Source organism: Myxocyprinus asiaticus, chromosome 28 (assembly GCF_019703515.2).
Source record: "Myxocyprinus asiaticus isolate MX2 ecotype Aquarium Trade chromosome 28, UBuf_Myxa_2, whole genome shotgun sequence".
Lineage (NCBI taxonomy): Eukaryota > Metazoa > Chordata > Actinopteri > Cypriniformes > Catostomidae > Myxocyprinus > Myxocyprinus asiaticus.
Genome location: NC_059371.1, coordinates 1374859 through 1387627, shown reverse-complemented (window position 1 = coordinate 1387627; position 12769 = coordinate 1374859).

The following is a 12769-nucleotide window of genomic DNA, read 5'->3' as shown; positions in this document are numbered from 1 at the left end:
GCGCGCTCCCGATGAGAAGGCTGTTCCAGAAGCTAGGTATCTTAGTTATGCTGCCTCCTAAGATATTTAGTTTTATCCAAATTCTAAAGCATCATCGGATGTATCCTTCCCCATGTAGGTGATCCCATAACGCATCGTGATGAGTTCGGCCGAAAAATAAATCAAAGATAGCGGATTTAGCGATAGAAATTTAGAATAGAAATATACTTATCCATTCAATACTGAAAAGTATCAATAAATAATAGATTAACATGATAAAAAAAAACTACTGTTTTACCCAATATGTGCATCATGCGTATTTAGGCTCATTAGAGGATCACATCCTTTCTCTTGCATCACCTGTATTGAAATCCTTTGCGAGCCGAGTCTCGTGAGGAGTGGTATTTGAATGATGTGTGGACGGCCGGAGATCTCCAGATTTGTTCTCTTTTTTTTTTTTTTTTCTCTCCCAATTTGGAATGCCCAATTCCCACTACTTAGTAGGTCCTCGTGGTGATGCGGTTACGCACCTCAATCCGGGTGGTGGTGGACAAGTCTCAGTTGCCTCCACTTCCGAGACAGTCAATCCACACATTTTATCAAGTGGCTCGCTGTGCATGACACCGCGGAGACTCACAGCATGGTAGGCTCATGCTACTCTCCACGATCTACGCACCCCATTGAGAGAGAGAGAACCACTTATCGGACCACGAGGAGGTAACCCCATGTGACTCTACCCTCCCTAGCAACTGGGCCAATTTGGTTGCTTAGGAGACCTGGCTGGAGTCACTCAGCATGCCCTGGATTCGAACTCACGACTCCAGGGGTGGTAGTCAGCATCAATACTCGCTGAGCTACCCAGGCCCCCGGAGATCTCCAGATTAACATTTTTATTGGTTGATTCTCAAACATAACACAGAAAAAAGCAAAATACACAGTACATGCACAGTCAACCATTATCCCCCTTAAACCCCATTAATTCCCTATCCCCCTGCCATAGCCCCAACCCCACCCCCCAACAAACATTCCCGTGGTCCAAGCCTGAGTATACACACAGAAACACAAAAAAAAAAAAACTGTTTCTTTCCAACGAGAGCCTTCCAGAAAGGTCATGTTTTTGTCCCATTTTTTTACCATATGCCTCTAATCTGTCAAGCTGTTTGTGTGACATCATTTTGAATGCCGCTACCCTGCCCAATTCGGTGAACCATTCTTGAAATGAGGGAGCGCCAACTGACTCTTAGATTTATTTGTCTGCCAATCATTACACTAGTCTGGACCCAGCTTTTTGTATATTTGTCACCTACTTTAATGACCACCCCATCACTCAATATACATAGTCTGGGACAGAATGAAATTTGAGTATCTAAAACCTAGATAAAATTCTTTAATCTCAGCGCAGAACCACAGAGCATGGGATATGTCTCCATCCTCCAATTGACATCGCCAGCAGGCAGGTGTGTCTTTTAAACCAAGCCTAAACAATCTAGAGGGAGTCTAGTAGAAACTATGCAAAATCTTAAACTGAATAAGGCGTACCCTTGCATCCCTGCTACAATACCAGGAATATCATCCTCTTTTCTTATTGCGGCTGCTAATGGTTCCAGGGCAAGACAGAACAATAAAAGGGGAGAGAGGACAGCCTTGCTGGTGTAAGACTGTCACAAAAAAATTATCTGCATCACTTCCGGGAAAGTCAAAGAACTCTGCGAGAACCAACGTCATAAAACTCACACAGAGGAGCAGCTCCACCTGAGAAAACACACCCCACTGATTGGGGACCATAAAACGCAAATCACACTCACATCTGCTCTCTCTCTCTCACCTTAGGTCACTTTAAGGACACTAAAAACTAAGTTATGACTTATCCTGTTCTGTAATGTAAAAGGTTTTCTGATCATATATGTTTGGTATCATTCAAGAGGTCTCAGTGCAACTGGTAAAACGGTCTCATTCCCTTTCAGCAAAGTCAAATCACAAGTAAGATTTAAGAACTTAATAAAATACAGTATTCTATCCGGGGCATGCCCCTCCCAAGTCTCACACAGGGACCAGATGCTGTATGCAGATTAGGTGTATTCTTTGTAAACATCAAACAACCTACTCAATCAAAGGTTGACTACAACTCCCTAAATTGTTAACCAAATCCTAAATAATATTAAACACACACATCTGAAATAACAATGGAATCGTTTGGTACTTAAGGAAGGATGGCAGAGAAGCTCGGGGAATCTGTAAATCAGATCTCCCATGCTTCGTCGTTTGCATGTAGTTTTTTCTCTACCAGGTATTTCTTATTATTGATAAATGTTTGAAGGAATCTGTAAATCAGATCTCCCATGCTTCGTCGTTTGCATGTAGTTTTTTCTCTACCAGGTATTTCTTATTATTGATAAATGTTTGAAGGAATCTGTAATTCAGATCTCCCATGCTTCGTTGTTTGCATGTAGTTTTTTCACTACCAGGTAATTGCAATTTGTATTTCTTATGTTTGGTAAATGTTTGAATGGAATACAACTTTAATTATATTATTATGCTTGGTTCACTGATAGCTTTGAGTTTGATTTATTATTTTAATTGGATTGTTTGAATGCATTACTATTACCTGGTAAATAAATTGTTATTATGATTCATTCTGAAGGACTGTTTTCTAGTACATTTCTTGTTAACTACAAATCTATGGTCAGAGTTGGCTTAATTAAGCTACTTCAGAAGTAACCCATTAGTTAAGTATGTAAGAGGCTAAACGGTAAACCGAGAATCTATTATAGAACTTAGCCAAATAAGACTAAACAGATAAAGCCGAGAACCTATAAGGACTTAGTCTAAAACTTACTAATATCTGAAACTGATGAATTTGTAGTTAAAGGACCTGTGTCTGACCAGCACAGGACCCAAATAACATTGAAGTAACAAATGCAGTCTAGAAGAGAGAATTACTAAAATTCAGAGCATAGATACATCGAGGTTTTTCATAATTGGAGTCAGATGAAATAAAGAAAAGAATTAATGATAAGATTAATAAAACATGGAACGCAAATCAAAGTATTATTTAATGTCGCGCACGATAAGACAGAACACGCAGGAGACCTTCAGCCACGCCATTGGATACCGTCCTTGGGCCAGTGGGTGACTTCCCCCTTACACTGGGTTCCCCAACCAAGACAAAATTAATCTGAAATTAATCCATTAGTTTGCATTGCTGCTGACGGTTGTTTATAAAGTAACGTAATACACCCAATGAAAGAGTTCCCAAACCAGTAAATTTCCAAAAACTTAAAAAGATAACCCCATTCCACCCTATCAAATCAACAAATTAAGTGAGATGGCAGCAATCGGGGTCTGATCATTCACTACTGACAACAAGATATTTATAAAACGTCTAATATAAAATCAGAAGAACTACAACCACAAATAAACCCCACTTGATCTATAAGAGATGTTACTCAATCGATTAGCCAGAATTGTAGACAATATTTTTACATCTAACTGGATCAGGGAAATTGGACAATAACATTAATTTGGGTCTTTATCTTTTTTAAGAATGAGACTGATCAGGGCTTGCGTCATGGTTTGTGGTAGTTCACCTTTCTATAATGAATCTGTAAACTTCTAACATAAGTGGAGCCAGTTCTGTGAGATAACATCTAAAAAATTCTGTGGCAAAACCATCTGGCCCCGGTGTCTTACCTGTTGGCAAGGCTTTAATTACCTCAACAAGCTCCACCAAAGTAATATGAGTCAAGAAAATCTTGGATCATTCATCAATTTAGGAAGTTCTAATGGCTCTACGAAGTTGCTAATATCCTTATCAGTAGACGAAGAGGTGGAACAATAAAGATCGAAATAGAATTCTTTAAAGGCCTTAATATCTGTGGCAGAGGTAAATATTTTGCTTCCAGAAGACTTGGTGGAAAAAAAAACTCTCTGTTATATGTATCTGGCAAGCGGTTTCCCTGCTTTGTCCCCCGACTCAAAATATGTCTGTCTTGCCCTGAATAAGCAAAACTCTACCTTCTGTGACAACATAGTATCTGTATTTTAGCTAAGTCAACTCTCAAAGACCATTGGATGACATTTGGTGCTTCAGCTCTTTTTTAGCACTTTTAATACTTTTTCCGATTCTATGAATTCTTGTGCTTTGATTTTCTTAATGAATGAGGCATATTGTATGATCCATACCCTAAGAACTGCCTTAAGTGCCTCCCATGCCACGCCCACAGAGGACCAATTGGCCTACACATAAACATTAATGTCTATCTTTAACGTTTGTTGAAATGCTGGGTCGTGTAGAAGGGATGTTTCAAAGCACCATCTACTGTATATGATTTTCTTTTCTCTATATGCGGCAACATCTCTAAACACACCAAAGTGTGATCTGAAACTAAAATGTTCCCAATTGAGCAGTTGGTGGCAAATGGAAAAAGTGACTTAGATATCAAAAATATATATAGAATAAATCTTATAAACTGATGAAAAAAATGTGTTCCTCCCAGATGGATTCAGAAGTCTCCATATGTCTGTATGACCAAGATGTTTACACATCCTCTCTAGTGTCAACGTTGCTCTAAAAGGTCGACACACTTTTGCATCACTATGATCAAGGACCGGATCCATTAAAAGATTGAAGTCTCCACCCAAACCATATCATGGAAGATCCCAGCTGCTTTTAACTTACCCTCAAGATCTATAAAAATGTTCTGTTCATCAGCATTGGGTTTATAAATATTATCCAAAATAAGATTTTGACCCTGTATTTCAGCCAAAACGATAATGACTCTTCCTAAATTATCTTTAATCTGTTTGAGACATTTAAATTGTAAATGCTTACTTATCAATGTGATGACTCCCCTGCTCTTACTCAAACCAGCACTGTAAAACACATGCCCATCCCATGCCCTGCCAAGTTTTTAAGCTTCCTGTGAAGAAAGGTGCGTTTCTTGAAAGAACACTATATCAAATTTTTTATGCTTAATATATAACCTTCCTTCTTTTTATAGGGTGCCCCAGCCCATTAACATTCCATGTGGAGAGAAACATTTTACCTTTATTAAAGTGACATTTACATGCAAAGAAAAATTGTATACCCAAGGTTAAATTACAGTATATAGACCACAATTCAACACTGATGTAACCATAAAATCCTTAACCCATAGAACAGAAAAAAAAAAGTGCTTCAACCTCGTACATAACAGTCTCAACTAGGGCTGGGACGATTCATCAACGTAATCGATTACAGAAATACGTCGATTTGCATAACATGCGTCGGTGCGTCGCAATGAAGTAATTAAAATGGCAGCGCCCGGTTTAAGCATGGATTCCTCCGAAGAACAAGCTGCAGCTAAAAAAACTTGCCCACGGTCATCTAAAGCATGGGAGTATTTTAGCCAGAGACCCAACAATGTGGTGCTGTGTAAGCTATGCAAATTGGAAACGGCTTATCACAGCAGTACAACCGCCATGAAGGAACACTTGAAACAAAAGCATCCCGGAGCACTTTGTCAAGACGGCAGCAAGGCAGCACCGTAAGTCCTGTTTACTTTTTGTCCCCACACAAGCATGACATATTAGTATTACAACACGCGTTTCTGTTAGTAGTAGTCACTTAAAATTGATTTTCTAAATGTTTCCTCATCGCCCCCATGTTAAAAAGTAATTTCTGCACCGCTGCTAACGTTGGGTGACCACACGTCCTCTTTTTCCCGGACATGTCCTCTTTTTCGGACCTTAAAAAAGCATCTGGCCAGGATTTCTAAATTTGTCCGGGATTCGGCTTTAGTTGCATTATGATGTGCATCTGGTCTAATACTTCATTGTGTGTGCGTGCATATTTGCATTGCTTTAACCCCTCTTTGTAAGTCCCGCCTTCTCGCACACCAATTGGTCAATTATAGGAGGCTTGCAGCAACTATTGGCCAAATTCCTGCCTGTCAATCTCACCGCGAACGCACGAAGCGCTGTTGTGTTCGGCGTCAAACAGTTGCTTGACAGTAGCAGCAAATGCCAGTTGAGTGGAAACAATGCCCTAACGAAAGTGCAAATTTACAGAAGATTTGCGCAAAATTCCCATGCTTTCATCCAGGTTGAGAACTGTGGGAAGCAGAATGTATGGCACTTATGTGTCATTTGCTAATAAATGTGCAAGTGATTTAGAAGCACACATTAGCTCTGCGAAGCATAAAGGATCAGCAAAAGGTTAAAGTTCATCAGGTAAATTAACAGACTTTTTGCGACCATGTAAAATTATCACATTGGCCAAGAAAAATGAAGCATTCAAAATAATACTAATAGTTAATGAAAGTACACTTATAACATCAAATATTTTATTTTAGTACATGGACATTCAAAAGAATGTTTTTACATTTTTATTTATATATATTTATGTTATGCTAATACAGTGAAAAAGACACTCTATTAAAGTTTGCATTCAACCGTTGTATTATGTTGTAAATGTTGTAACTAATGTAACACTGTTTTGAACCCTATTCTCTCCGTTTCGCTTGGGTAGCACTAGCAAAGCATAAATGTTCTCAATATCTTGACCAACATCCTGAGGCATGCTGTCATTCCTAACCGGACCCTTGAGAAGCGTCAGAAGCCTGTAACAGTAAATGCTTTTTAATGTCCCCACAGGCCGATGAGTTCGAATTCTTCGACATCCTACACTCCCCACGCAGTTTAACAATCAAAACTAAATCAGTTCTCACCGAGTAATGTTGATTGAAAGGATAATTGTAGCAAAGTGTAGTGGAGAACGCCACTAGGCTGCTTCCACTTGCATAGCGTCACGTGACTCCCGAGGGCCGGAGATCTCCAGAGGGGGGCGGGGTTGCTCCAAAAAGGGGTTGTGCCAACTCCAAAAGGGGGCGACACCTCCACAGACAGCTAGGGTTGGAAAGGGTTATCTTTGCTGGCAATTTGGAGCTCCCGCCCCTTTTTGGAGCTCTGTCTGCAGCTATAACCTGCTCGAGCTGCCATCTATGTAGTGTTCGGTCTCTTATGAGGCATCATTTCAGCAAGGATGCTGACATAGAAGACAGCTGCCTATGTAGACAGGAGACAGTCAGGCTGCTCACTAAGTTTTGGAACAGACCCATTGTGTCATTCATAAACAAGGCCGTTTCTAGGCATAGGCGAACTAGACAGTCGCCTAGGGCGCCACCAGCTGGCAGCCGCCGCCATGCAACCCAAACACCGCCTCACTCCCTTGATGGGGGCACCAATAGGGATCTCGCCTAAGGCACAAGAATGGTCTAAAACAACCCTGTTCACAATGGTAATTACATTCTTTTCAATCCACACAACCATTCTTACTGCACTGCAGGTACTAACTAACTGTAAAGGACTCATGGCGCCGAGTATGGCTGCTGCGTTGCGAACTCCGACACAACATGGCAGTGTTTTGTTTGTTTTGTTCACAATTCTTATGTTTTGTGTCTTGGATGTTGTCTGCCTTATTGTCTATGACAGACAAACACTTTTGGACATTGGTTCAGCAATTTCACACCGTAAACCGGACTTCAAATTCCTCAATGCCGACCCGCTGTTTACAAACACTCAAGCGGAGCCCTTTGTCTGGGCTGCACGGCCGCGGAAACGCAGGAGGAAAAAGGGAAACAGAGCCGGCGTTCTCATCAGAGTAAGACACCGTGCAAATCGACCCCCACTACCCACTATCCAAATGTTCAGTCTCTGGATAACAAGCTCTGCAAGCTGAAAGCACGGATCTCTTTCCAACGAGAGACTGCTGCATTATCTGCCTTACAGAAACTTGGATGTCTGCAGAGATTCCAGACTCAGCCATTGAACCCGTGGGGTTCTCCGTGCACCGAGCGGACAGAGCGAAAGACCTCTCAGGTGTAAAAGCAGAGGTGGTGGTGTATGTTTTATGATCAACAAATCCTGGTGTGATCAGAGGAGCATACATTTTATCAAGTCTTTCTGCTCTCCTGATCTGGAATTTCTCATGCTTCTGTGTCGACCATTCTGGCTACCGAGGGAATTCACAGCGGTCACTATCACCACTGTGTATATCCCGCCACTAGCCGACACAGACCGGGCACTCAAGGAACTGTATGGGATTATAAGTGAGCAGGAAACCTCGCACCCTGAGGCCATGTTCATTGTGACCGGGGACTTTAATAAAGCCAGTTTCAAATCAGTCGCACCAAAATACCACCAGCACATGAGGGGACCGGGTTTTGGACCATCGCTACTCTCCCTTCTGGGATGGCTACAAATCCCTCCCCCGCCCACCATTTGGCAAATCGGACCACTCTTCCATTCTGCTTCTGCCTGCTTACAGGCAGAAACTGAAACAGGAAGCACCCACCCTCAGAACGATCCAGTGCTGGTCGGACCAATCAGACTCAACACTACAAGACTGTTTTGATCACACGGACTGGGAGATGTTCAGGTCCGCCTCTGATGACGACATCGAGGTTTACGCTGATAGCGTAATGCGTTTCATCAAAACGTGCCTGGAGGACGTCGTTCCGACCAGAACAACAGGGATCTATCCGAACCAGAAGCCATGGATAAATAGCGATGTTCACGCGGCACTTAATGTGCGGACCTCCGCTTTCAATTCCGGGAACGCGGAGGAGCATAAACAAGGCAGTAATGCCCTCCGGAAAAACCATCAGAACAGCAAAACGCCAGTACAGGAACAAGATTGAAGGACAGTTTAACACCACCAACTCTAGAAGCATGTGGCAGGGAATTAACATCATCACGGACTTTAAAGGGAATAAAAACTCCGCCATGAACACCGCTGCCTCTCTCCCGGATGAGCTAAATACTTTTTATGCTCGTTTTGAGGGAAATAACACCTCCCTCACGGAGAGAGCTCTCGCGGCCGAAGCTACAGAGGTTAGTTCACTCTCCGTCTCTGTAGCGGATGTAACCTGATCCTTCCAACGGGTGAATATCCGCAAAGCTGCGGGCCCAGACAGCATTCCGGGCCGCGTCATCAGAGCGTGCGCGAACCAACTGGCTGGTGTTTTTACAGACATTTTCAACCTTTCCCTCTCTTTGTCTGTAGTCCCCACATCCACCATTGTGCCTGTTCCAAAGCAATCAAAAATAACTTGCTTAAATGACTGGCGTCCTGTTGCTCTGATCCCCATCATCAGCAAATGCTTTGAGAGACTAATCAGAGATTACATCTGCTCTGTGCTGCCTCTCTCTCTTGACCCATTGCAGTTTGCTTACCGCAACAACCGCTCCACTGATGATGCCATTGCATCTACACTACACACTGCTCTCTCCCACCTGGAAAAAAGAACACTTATGTGAGAATGCTGTTTGTAGACTACAGCTCAGCATTCAACACCATAGTGCCCTCCAAGCTAGATGAGAAACTCCGGGCTCTGGGCTTAAACAGCTCGCTGTGTGGCTGGATCCTGGACTTCCTGTCAAGCAGATGCCAGGTGGTTAGAATAGGCAGCAACATCTCATCACTGAACCTCAACACTGGAGCCCCACAGGGCTGTGTTCTCAGCCCACTCCTGTATTCCCTGTACACACATGACTGCGTGGCAACACATAGCTCCAGTGCCATCATTAAGTTTGCCGATGACACGACAGTGGTAGGTCTGATCACTGACAATGATGAAACAGCCTACAGAGAGGAGGTGCACACTCTGACACACTGGTGTCAGGAGCACAACCTCTCCCTCAACGTCAGTAAGACAAAGGAGCTTGTGGTGGACTTCAGAAGAAAAGACAGACAACACAGTCCCATCACCATCAATGGAGCACCAATGGAGAGAGTCAGCAGCTTCAAGTTCCTGGGTGTCCACATCACTGAGGAACTCACATAGTCCATCCACACTGAAGTCGTTGTGAAGAAGGCTCATCAGTGCCTCTTCTTCCTGAGATGGCTGAGGAAGTTTGGAATGCACCGCCACATCCTCACTCGGTTCTACACCTGCACTGTAGAGAGCATCCTGACTGGCTTCATCTCCGCCTGTACGGCAATAGCACAGCCCACAACCGCAAAGCACTGCAAAGGGTGGTGCAAACTGCCAGACACATCATCGGAGGTGAGCTTCCCTCCCTCCAGGAAATATATACAAGGTGGTGTGTGAAAAAAGCTCGGAGGATCACCATAGACTCCAGCCACCCGAGCCATGGGCTGTTCTCACTGCTACCATCAGGCAGGCGATATCGCAGCATCAGGACCCGCACCAGCCGACTCCATGATAGCTTCTTCCCCCAAGCAATCAGTCTTTTGAACTCTTGATCTCCCACGATCAAAATACATCAGCACTGCACTTTATTACTCTTACTCTTATATCCCACACCGGACTGTCATAAATCATATTATTATTATATATATTCTCTCTTAACAACTTACTATCAACTGACAGCCTGAATGTCAATACAGTACAATACAGCCTACTGTACATTCTATATACACTACTATATATACTTTTTTTTTTATTGAATAATGTGTATCTATATTGTGCGTATTGTATACTGTACATTGTATGTTATTATTTGTACATTGTTGTAATTATGTGTATATTAGACTTTAAATTGTGTTGTTAATTTGATGTTATTGTAAATTGGTATATGTCTCATCACTTTCACGACTGCTATATTGATCGGAGCTGCACCCAAGAATTTCACAAACCATTGCACTTGTGTATATGGCTGTGTGACAATAAATGTGATTCGATTTGATAAACTATGGTGTTTTGGCAGAAATACTGTATGTGTCACTATAATTACAATTAAATATTGTATATTAGGGGAATACAAGTCACTTTTATAGCTGTTATATATTATATTTCATAGTCTCTACATGGATGTAGTTTTTCATTATTTTCAATTCCATAGTTTGTTTTTTAGAAACCAAAATTACATCTGGTAATAAGGAGCATTGTTTTACCTTTGATCGCCATGCTCTTACTAATACCACAATAAACTCTGGATAGGCCTACCATGCAAGATCTGTGGTAAATGTTCATAAGGCCAAGTACAAAGGAGAATTAAACAAGAGTTTTAAAGCCTGGATCCCCATGAATTAAGGATTAAGCTATGAGTTTTGAGAGAAGAAATGGAATTAATGCCAATAATGCAGATCTTTCTCTCTGTGGATCTTTGCTTTCAGCGCTGTATCAATCCTTTGCTTTATAAAACTTATCATGGAGCCCCTTCCATTTTTGGCAACAAATTATGTGATCTGGGTCCGTATGTATAAAGAGTAAAATTTTAGTCTTAAGTGTGTCAAAATTCTAAGAATGATGTCATTTTTCTCTTATGTGGCATGAGGGCCATGTGTCTGTCTGCGGGAGAGGGAAAGCGGTTTAGATTTGTCACTCCACACTCATGGGGGCAGTCTCGCCAACCTGGGGGGGGGGGGGGGGGGTTGGTAGACAGGGGGAGTAGGAGGGACAGAAAAGGGGAGGGGTCCCCTGGAACGGGGATGGGTGGGGCTCCTCCCCACTTCCAGGGAGCCAGAACTGGGAGGGCCTCTGCAACACTATAATGAGAGACAGGTGTTAGAGTAATTACAGCCCAAGTGACCAGCCTAAACTGCTGACTGTGTTCCACAGAGACAACACATTCTACATCAAAGAAAGAATGTGTTGGACTTATGATAGTGGAATTTGGGCAAATGGGTTTCATAGTTGGGCAAAATGAAATCCATCAATATACATTTTTTAACTGCAGCACATTTTTTCATTTAATGAATACATTGAAACTCATTGTTGTGAATTAAGCATTTGAAATATTTGATTAGTCACATGCCTAAGCTTACAGAGGGCTGCAACAAATAATTAATAAAATCTAAATATCACTAAAATGATAAAAATCAATGATGAAAATAATCAATGAATTCAGTTACGATTAGTTTAATATCTTTGCACTAGCACTGCAACCTCCAGTGACACCACTTTACAGTAGTAAGAAATGTGTTTAAAAAAAATAAAAGACATTTGAAAAATGGTACAGATCTACATCTGAAGAGCCCAGCCCAAGCACTACATAAAACGTTTAATAAGATCATAGTTTTGTGTGGTGTCAGGTGCTTTAACAGATTTAGCAGTTTAAGGTGCTTGAGAGATGTTTAACCCCAGCTCATAACTTACATTTTACTGATTTATTCTTATTTGTAATATTATAAACTCAAAGTCATGCAAGTTTCAATTCCCATTTTGCAAAACAACTTGTCCAAAACAGCAAGCAAGTCATTATTACTTCAAATAGGCCAAAAAATAAAAGAAATAGGCATACTTCATGGAGTCAAGTAACCAAACGGAGTGCCACAATAAAACAATTATTGATATGTTGAACATCAAATTTAATCACTAAATTTAACTGTTTAACTGAAATCTTGTGTAACTGTAATGGGATTATAACAGTTTGGTTTATTATAATTTGATTACGTGATTTAAATTGTCTATTTATATTGCAAGATCTTGCATTTAGATTTTTTGTAGCCTTCAATTTACACATTGTTTGAGGACAACGTTCGGCAAGATGTGGAATAATGTTTTAAAATACAGGAAATAAAATGTGGCTCTCATTTGATTAATCAAATAATTAATCAACAGAAAATAACCCATTATCAAAACATTGTTTTTATAATGTGTTGTATTGAATCATGAATGAATGGTGTCCTACCAGCTGGGTCATATTACCCTTGCAGGCTCACTATTGGCTGATTCAGTGTTTGAGGGCGGCCATTTTGGGTTGACATCATTGTAGTCCTTATTTCACAACACTTAAGTGTCACCTCAGTCAGCACTTACGAATCAGTCTTAGACTCTTCTGAAAG